This window comes from Salvelinus fontinalis, chromosome 14, assembly GCF_029448725.1.
Source record: "Salvelinus fontinalis isolate EN_2023a chromosome 14, ASM2944872v1, whole genome shotgun sequence".
Lineage (NCBI taxonomy): Eukaryota > Metazoa > Chordata > Actinopteri > Salmoniformes > Salmonidae > Salvelinus > Salvelinus fontinalis.
The window spans coordinates 21,938,246-21,949,013 of NC_074678.1; positions in this window are offsets into that span (position 1 = coordinate 21,938,246).

A 10,768-nucleotide genomic window follows, 5' to 3' on the forward strand; every position below is an offset into this window, starting at 1 on the left:
AGTATCCTGGATACACTAGATGAGCATCAATATACCAAATTAAGTGGGTGCTCTAGATCATCTTTACTTTTGGGAGGATCTGTAAACCCCATCCACATACTGTACAAGTCCCTCAGAGACATCTCGTGATTCAATCAATTGTGTGGGTTGGTCAGATAAGAGATAGTATAATATAGTGAGGCAGTCCAAAGAGGTTGGGTTCCACAATTATGTTTTGTTTTCTACAAATACACATTTGTATCTTGTCTCTGTCATTGTTGTCACATGTGCTCCCTCTCTGGTCTCTAGGTCACCAGGCTGCTCATGATGGCGCACTCCGGTCACCATCGTTACGCGCACCTGCGCATCATCACTCACCTGGACTCCATCACTTCCCTGATTACCTGCCCTATATATGTCACTCCCTTTGGTTCCTTCCCCAGGCATTACTGTTTCTGTTTCTGTCATGGCTGTGCGTTGTCTGTGTTTCTTAGTTTGACTTGTGGTTATTTATTAAAACACTCACTCCCTGAACTTGCATCCCAACTCTCAGTGCACATCATTACAATTGTATCATTGGTTCCCATTATCAATATTCACAATAACCGAGGTGGTTTAATGTGTTCATTTAGTTTTTTTGGGGGGGGGGGGAATCATTTTGAAATTAGCTGTAATGCTGATATTAGTGTGTCTTTTTGCTCTTCCGCAGTAATTGTTTTAAAGGTTAATTGAACATGTCCTAACCAAAACATAGATGTGTGTCCTTATAGCCCCTGACTGTGATCTAATTATTTGCAGTTCTCACATGTTGACCCAGAAGGATATGTTTAATATGACTAATATGAAATAGGAGATAATAGGAGACTAATATGAAATAGGAGATAACAAGATTATAGTCCCAGAGGTCTGAAGCAGATTCAATGAGGTGAGTAATTCAGAAGTGTGTGAAAGAGGTCAAGACTCTGGGGTAAGGGGTTTTAAAGGGTACACCACACTTTAAGCAGCAGTTGTTAGTGCCTGTGTGTTTCTCTCGCCAAGTCATTTTCAGCTCTCTGGCATGGTTTGGGCCCAAGGGTACCAATGGCTCTCCTAGAGTCTTAAGAATGATGGGGAACTACTGGCCAAGCATGGCTCTTTGAGATGTGGATGTTGGAGTTGGCGGTGTTGGATATCTGATTATAGGAGTGCACTAAGACGTACTGAGCTTCTCACATCCCACATCAAGACTTTGAACACAGTTATTGCTTTAATATGAAAATAAATGTTTAGTGTGATATTACATTTTGTTTTTAGAGATGTGAAGTAGAGCAGTGTTCATACAGTAGCCTATATGCATTATCATTTGACACATTAAATAAAATACTGGTACACAACAATTTATTGTCCAAATTAATCTCCTAATAAGGTCGAAGAGATGCCAATAATTCCATAAAGGAATTGTGAATGCGTCAAATGAGGAGCTGAATAGGAGTGTCTTAAATCAGGGGTTTTCAAACTAGGGTCCGTGGCTCCCTAGGGGTTCTCAGAGGTACTGCAAGGGTCTGTGATTAAAAAAAATATACAATCTGAAAAAATAAAAATGTGGATTTTTTCAAATTATTTAATGAATATCGCTGGCTACAACATAATACCATTGTGGATACTAATTTCATGTCTCTGCGTCCAATATGAAGTTAGAGGTAGTTTCACGAGCCAATGCTAACTAGCGCAATGACTGGAAGTTTACAGGAACAATTAGCAAGCTAGCTGTTCCGGTTCATCCGACTCTGGGGAAGTAGATAAAAGGCTTCCTTTTCAAAATCTTGAACGATCCCTTTAATATGGATGAAAATTACAGTCATTGAAGCTATACTGAACGAAATAGAAATGCAACATGCAACAATTTCAAATATTACAGTTCATATAAGGAAATCAGTCAATTTAAATAAATGTATTAGACCCTAATCTATGAATTTCCCATGACTGGGAATCAGTGGAGGCTGCTGAGGGGAGGACGGCTCATAATAATGGCTGAAACAGAGCAAATGAAATGGCATCAAACACATGTATTTGATACCATTCCACTCCAGCCAATACCGCTAGCCCGTTCTCCCCAATTAATGTGTCACCAACCTCCTGTGCTTGGAATACAGATATGCATCTGTTGGTCACAGATACCTTAAAAAAATGGGCCTCACAATGGGTTTCAGGATCTTGTCACGTTATCTCTGTGCATTAAAATTGCCATTCATACAATGCAATTGTGCTTGTTGTCCGCAGTTTATGCCTGCCCATTCCATAACCCCACCCCCACCATGGGGCACTCTGTACACAACGTTGACATCAGCAATCAGCTTGCCCACACGACGTCATACACGTGGTCTGTGATTGTGAGGTCGGTTGGACGTACTGCCAAATTCTCAAAAACAATGTTGGAGGTGGCTTATGGTAGAGAAATTAACATTCAATTATCTGGCAGCAGCTCTGGTGGACATTCCTGCAGTCAGCATGCTAATTGCACGCTCCCTCAAAACTTGAGTCATCTGTGACATTGTGTTTGTTGTGTGACAAAACTGCACATTTTAGAGTGGTCTTTTATTGTCCCCAGCACAAGGTGTAATGATCATGCTCTTTAATCAAGAGAATCTGCTAGATGACTAAAATGTCAAATGTAAATATTTTATATACAGATCTCGTATAACTGTAGTGATTCATTTAAAAATAATGCATCATTCGTACAGTTCTTCATTTAAAAAATGGTTATTTGTTACATTTGACTGTGTAAAACCTAGCCGTACTACTTATTTCTCTGAGAGTGAGGAGGATATATAGCGTTTTATAACAAAACATGATTATTTGTCTCTCTGAAATGAAACCATTAAGTGATAGATTTCAAACAAATACATGTCTGTCACTGAACCCCATTCCATGATTAGATGGTGACAAAGCACACCAATATCTTTCATAAGTTCTTTAAACAATGAAATTCAAATTTACCAACATTTCAGTAAAATTATATATAGCGTTTTGGAATAAACTCTTCATTTGGTGGTGACACTTTACATTGACTTCTCCCAGAAAGCTTCTCACAATAGTCCTGAGTAGTTCAATGTGACATGCTGATGCGTGTGCTTGGTTCAGTGCATTAGAGGAAAAGGAGCCTGTTTTAGCCGAACATGTTTAATGTGTATCCTGTGGTTCTGACAGCCCACACACATACACAGCCATTAGCTTTTACCACCACACATTTATTTTATGCCACAAGCTCTGCTTGCCGTGGTCGTGATTCACACGCTGGTCCTGCTATTTTGGTGCTTGATCTCACTGTCCACATATTTATATATTTTGAAAATGTCAAAGTAAGATGTCAGTGCCCACGTAGACATTCTGTCGATAGAAGTGTTGACACAAAACAATAACCTCAGGCGGCTTTGATTGCAATCACTGCATATGACCAGCAAGCCCTTTGGCAAGGTGTGAATGCAATTTAGGACGTGTTAAAACCTGCCCGGTCACTCCACTTTTCCCATCTTCTAAGCTCGACCACCACGCCTCTAGATGCAAGAGGTGTCTCTTGTAAATTAACCTGGCAGGAGTGTAGCCTACTACAGTGCTGTGGGAACCCCTTACGACATGCACAGCAAATAACATGCAGATGTGACCTGCAAACAAAAGGGCTTTTCACACCTGAACTGCAGCGTCGAGGGAGACTGATGGAATCTGTGTGTACATTCACACTGGTGATGAAAACATTGACAGCCTTTCTATCTCTGATTAATAATCAGAAAGGTCTCTAAATAAGCATTTTATGATGAGTTGATATCAGGTGAACATTTTGTGTGGCTCTGTATTAGCATGTTCAAATCGTCATATCTGTGTTTCATCCATGTCTTGTTCTATTGCCAGGAATAACATAGAGGGTAGTTAACCAAATTATATTAATGATTCATGATAATAGTACTGAATAATATGAGTACTCTTGGCTACTATACTGCAAACCTAAAAGAAGATTGTATACAATTGTTCAAGGCGAGCAGCAAAATATTAATTTGGTATGTGAAAGTTGTTGAAAACATGTACTTTTTGTGTAGGAAATGTATGAGTATCCTGCACCCTATTTTCTTTCAAGGGTCCTCCAATATTATTGACCTTGTGTTGGTATCCGCTGCACCGTTGAAGTGTGTATTACTGCTGTGTTGTTGTTGTGACCTTCCTCTCCACACATGTCATCTAAACCAGTGTGGCAGAGTAGTGTCATCTGCCTCCCCTGTAATACTGAGCCCTATGTCCAAGCTCTCATGAACAGGGCTCACTAGGGCTCACATAATCTCAACAGGAAACTGGTTTGTTGACTGCATACCCAACTTTGTAACCTCATCTTATGTGGATAGTCCTCGTCGTCATTAGCAAATGCACTTAAACATAAAGATATTGGTGGTCTTCCCAACTGAAGTACAGTATGCTCAAAAGCTGTGGCAATTTTACTAAGCAGTAGTCTCTTTCAAGTTTCAAGTTAAGTTTGAATGTCACATGCACAACTATGTCTTTCTTGCAAGCTCTAAACCCAACAATGAAGTAATAAGTTACAATGTAATACTAAAAATAACATAAGGTAGAACAAAAACACAAGAGAAAAAAAAAAGAAATAACAACACGAGAAAGTAACTAAGCATGCTATTTTGAAACCAAAATATAAACATAACATGTTTCATGAGCTGAAATAAAAGATCCCAGAAATGTTCCATACACACAAAAAGCTTATTTCTCTCAAATTTTGTGTACAAATTTGTTTACATCCCTGTTAGTGAGCATTGCTACTTTGCCAAGATAATCCATTCACCTGACAGGTGTGACATATCAAGAAGCTGATTAAACAGCATGACATTACACAGTGCACCTTGTGCTGGGGACAATAAAAGGCAATGTCATTTTAGAGAATTTTAGAGAATTTTGAATTACATCCAACCAGCCTCACAACCGTAGACCACGTGTAACCACACCATCCCAGGTCCTCCACATCCGGCTTCTTCACCTGCGGGATTGTCTGAGACCAGCCACCCGGATGAAACTGAGGAGTATTTCTGTCTGTAATAAAGCCCTTTTGTGGGAAAAACTCATTCTGATTGGCTGCGCCTATGCTCTCCTAGACCCACCCATGGCTGTGCCCCTGCCCAGTCATGTGAAATCCAAAGATTAGGGCCTAATAAATGTATTTCAATTGAGTCATTTCTTTATGTGAACTGTAACGTAGTAAAATCATTGAAATTGTTGTATGTTGTGTTTATATTTTTGTTCAGTATATATACAGAGTCAGTCATTTCCAGTACCATATTTACAATGTGCAGGGACACTGGAATGATAGGGGTAAGGTTACTAGGCATTAGGATATAAACAGAGTAGCAGCAGTGTATATGATGATTCGTATGTGAGTGGGTGTGCGTGTGTGTAGAGTCATTATAAATGTATGTGCATATTATATGAGTGTGAGCAAATAATGGAGTGAGTGTTTGTGTGTGTGTTATGGAGTGCCAGTGTGCGTGAGTGTGTAGGGCCCTGTGAGTATGCATAGAGACAGTGCAACATTTTTTATAAAATAAAATACATGGATCAACTCAGATAGTCCTTGTAGCCATTTTGTTAGCCATTTAGCAGTCTTATGGCTTGCGGATAGAAGCTGTTCAGGAGTCTGTTGGTGCCATATTTGATGCACCGGTACCACTTGCAGTGTGGAAGCAGAGAGAACAGTCTATGGCTGCAACTATGTGGACTCAGGAGAGGCGAAGGTCGAGAGCCATGCGTCCTCTGAAACACGGCCCTGTCAAGTCGCACTGCTTCTTGACACACTGCTCACTTAACCCGAAAGCCAGCCACACCATTGTTTTGGAGGAAATACCGTACAACTTGCAAACAAAGTCAGCTTTCAGGCGCCTGGCCCGCCACAAGGAGTCGCTAGAGCGTGATGGGACAAGAACATCCCGACCGGCCAAATCTTCCCCTAACTCGGACAACACTGGGCCAATTGTACGCTACCTCACGGGTCACCTCACACAGCCTGGGATCGAACCCGGGTCAGTAGTGATGCCTCAAGCACTGCGACGCAGTGCCCTAGACCGCTGCGCCACTCGGGAGGCGAGTGGCTGGAGTTTTTAACGATTTTCCGGACCTTCCTTTCACCTCACCTGATATAGAGGTCCTGGATGAGTATAGCTCAACGGTTGTGATGATAGGTGGTGTGTGAGATTGTGTTATATTTAATCATGTAACTCGGCATCTTGCACAAGGATGGGTAGGGGGCAGTATTTTCACCTCCGGATGAAAGCGTGCCCAAAGTAAACTGCCTGTTACTCAGGCCCAGAAGCTAGGCTATGCATATAATTGGTAGATTTGGGTAGAAAACACTCGAAAGTTTCTAAAACTGTTAAAATAATGTCTATGAGTATAACAGCACTGATATGGCAGGCGAAACCCAGAGGACAAACCATCCAGGGAATTTCTTTTGAGGTCATAGGATTTTCCATTTGTTTTCTATGGGATACCCTTATTATTAGGAACCTAGTTGCAGTTCTATGGCTTCCACTAGATATCAATAGTCTTTAGAAATTGTTCTATGTTTTTCTTTTGAGAAATTAAGAAGTAGTGCTATTCATGGTAAGTGTCACTCCAGTAAGTGTCACTTGTTTTGATGCGCATGAACTGGAACATGCTTCATGTTGTTTTTATCCGGTATTGGAAACAGTTTATTCCATCTTAAATTGTATCGATTATTTACATTTTAGGGTAGGATTAGGAACGTTGTTTGAAATGTTTGGACCAAGTTTACAGGTAACTTATTAGATACTTTGTAGGCATGTTGGGCGAGTTGAAACCGGTGTATTTCTGAATCAAATAAATTGACATTTTGGGGACATAAAGAAGGACATTATCAAACAAAAGGACCATTTGTGATGTTTCTGGGACATTTTGGAGTCCCAACAGAAGAAGATCTTCAAAGGTAAGGCATGAATTATATCGCTATTTCTGACTTTTGTGGCGCACTTGCCTGGTTGAAATATTTTCATATTTGTATGCAGGGCGCTGTCCTCAGATAATCGCATGGATTGCTTTCGCCATAAAGCCTTTTTGAAATCTGACACAGCGGCTGGATTAACAAGAAGTTAAGCTTTATGTTGATGTGTAACACATATATTTTCAAGAATGTTAAATATTTGAATTTGGTATTTTTGAATTTCGCACTCTGCAATTTCACCGGATGTTGGCCAGGTGGGACGCTACAGTCCCACCTGCCCATAAAAATAGAAATAATAATAAATCGTTATTTAAATATTTGGAGAAATGGTACAAAGCAGAAACAGTTTGAGGTGGTGGTGGTGGTGGTAGGGAGGGGGTAGGGTGTGTATGTGTGTGACATTTTTTAAATGAATACAAAAAGATGATGATAAGCAATTAGTTGAGCATGGAATCTGATTTAAAAAATAATTACACAATATGAAAGCAAGTGTAATTACCATTGGTGCCTGTGGCCTTAGCAGGTGATTTAAGATTTTGTTGATTATATTAATCTCCACTTCACATTCTGTAGTGTGCTCTGGCAGATATAATAGAGGACTTTTAACTCCTCTCCTCGTTTATATAGAAACTGTTGCTTCTCAAACAAAATGTTCTGTAAGGGTTTGTTTGTGGTCCAAAACCCTCTGTTCAATGTTCAGAATTACATTCGTGTGGTCAGTTTTTGACCTGACTAAGGGTTGAAAAACATGCATGCTACTTTTGCTGCTCTGCCGACCATTATTGTTATAATAATATAATTACTCATTATGTAAGGTGAGACCAAGGTAAAGTATATTAGTCTGACCATGATTTCAAGCGCATGGATTTCTCTATCATGGAGTCACGAATTACCTAGATGGAAAACCTTACAGCTAAAATAATATTTAGGTTATAGTATACATTCTTGTTAGTAGGATGAACTAGCAAATTGAGATCAGTGGGTAAAGGATAAACCACAGAACTAGAATGTGTGATTTCATTTATATGACATGAACTAGTGTGGATGTCATATTAGAGTGACAATATTCAGTCATATTCTATGATAGTGTCAACCGGTCTTCGCTTCGCTCTATTGAGATTCCTCACCAGACAAATGGATCTTGATAACAGCCTTCTCCTCTCAGAGACACAACGAGCGCTATATTATCATTGTTGCACATCAGTATTTACTGCTTCCAGAGGGGCTTTTCCACAGCTCACTAAAGATGGAAAAACACAGGATAATTGTAGACACTCACAGGACACTGGTATATGAGCTGTGTACAGCTGTTTTCTAATCATTGATTTCTCCAATAATTGCAATATTGTCAGTGACTTGCCATATTGATAAGGTTAATCATATTTATTTACAGGAAGACAACACATGTCTGTGAGTGATTTTTCTGGGCAGTTTGTAAACAATAGGGCAGGAAATATTATTTGAGAATGGAACAATCTCCATCCAAAATCATCCTAAATAAATAAAATCATAGAGGATGTTTTTTCTTTGAATTGAAAATCACCTTTATAGACATGATGTATGCTAGGCTTACATAAGCAACATGTCTGGATAGGAAATATATTGATTCACCCCATGACACTTTCTCTACAGGCTCAACAGTACTGAGGTAAACAGTGTTATGATCAGAGAAGTTGAGGTGAGCATGGCTAAATGTAATTACTCCAGTGATATGTCACAGAGAAAGCAACCTTCTCACAATACCTCTGGTCCCGTCTCAAACAAGCCAATTAGAGCTGTGCATACAAATGCCAATCTAGACCTCCTACCCATCTCCAAACTCAGACTGCAGCGTGATCTAGAACTCGCAAAAGGTTGTGACATTTCACCACATTTCAGCCAAAGGCATCTGTTTCATTGATGAACAAGAGGTTTTAGCAGTCAGGTTTGGAAGGAAACAAAAACTGTACATATCACAACCACATACAGTGTAAAGAAGGCTATGCTCATCGTACCCAATTTGTGCCGCTGAGTGGTACTGTATGTTTATTGGGGAATGTAGTTAAGACTCTTGAGAAGTGAGATCTCCCCGAGTACTAATGAGTCACAAAAGCTGCATCTAGTCATCAAATCCTTGCTTCCTCCTATACTTGTTTCCTCCAATTCCTCACCCCCTTTCAAAGCGCATTGGACAAGAGGATCAAAAGCTCCTCCCCTGGAACTAGTACTGTCTTCAGATACAGCCATTGTGTTTCGCATTTCATGAGCTACTATTTGGTAGTAATACTTATCAGGAAAATGACAATCACAATGACCTCCACAGATGAACCCATCTTACAGTAATCAAGCAAGGAGGAGGGAGTTTGAGTTAGAGAGAGACAGTTACAGATTAGCGTAGGAAGTGCAGAAGGGTGTGGATGAGTCAAGTGTAAACACTGACAGGAAATAGTAGTGGTTCATTACTGCACTCCTCCACGCCTTTGAGCTAAGGGTCGGTCTCAGGTTAATATGGTAAAAGATAATGGAACAGCTGGACCCAAAAAGAGGAGACATTTTTGGATGGATGCTATAACAATCTAATGGCATATCCAAGTATTACAGTGTAATACACTCAGAAGGGCCATTGCTATCATTTTGATTCACATTCTATAGATATGAATTCTGGGCTTGAGCGCTGAATGATTGCATAATTCTATTTTGTTTTGAGTGCTTCTACATGCCAGTGGGGAAGGTAGATCTTTAAGAGTCATTGGTTGAAAATAAATAAATAAATCCTAATCATATTTGTCCTTGATTTTCTTTAACTGCCTCTTATTCAACTTCCTCAATATCTCTATCCTCTTCCTCATCAGTTATAAATGCAAATCTGTATTCCCTTTAAACAACTATATCATCAATGTGACCAATTACAGCTCAAGCAATAACCCTCTTGTAAGGGATCTTCTCATATTTATTCATTCATTTGATATTTGAAGTATATTTCCCCATGGCGCTGAACATATTGTGTGTATCAGATATTGTTCCCACATGTGCATCAGTTACTGTATAACTGGAGTGAAACAGTGAAAACACACACATAAAGGTTAGAGAATCATCCAACACATTTTTGTATTAGTCACCTGAGATGTTTATGCAATAGAGCTAATGTGGATAGCATTGATGAGTTGTGGTTTAGCTTTACATATGACACGCATATGCATTAGGTTTCTCTAGCCTACTATGACCCCAACATCCAGAAGAGATCCTACTACTGTAACTCGTAACATGTCATATGTTTTGCAAATTCGTAACATATTGTACGTTTAGAAAATTTATAACATAAAATACAAATTGTAATTCGTAACATATCATATGAAATGGGTGATGGACATCCACAAATGAATACATACCATATGAAACGTAACATATATCGAATGGAGTGTCTTGGATTTGCATACAGAATACGGAATGCTCTGAGACCAGGTTGAAGAAGGAAACAGAAAAGGAATTCACTCAATAACCAGGTTTCCAGTAAAGTACATGTCAGATAAAAAATGTCATGACAGGCCTGATGGAAACAGAACATTTATTGGTAAACTTTCCAAATGTCAACACAAAACAAAATGCGCAAGACAAGGTGGGATCTTTTTGTGTCAGTAAAATGAATTGTGAGAAATGTCAGTGGAAACACATTTATAAAAAAATATTGCCCCATTTTTCTCCTCAATTTCATCATATCCAATTGCTAGTTATGATATTTTCTCATCATTTCAACTCCTCAACGGGCTCAGGTGAGGCGAAGGTCAAGACATGTCTTCAGAAACATGACCTGCCAAGCTGCGCTGC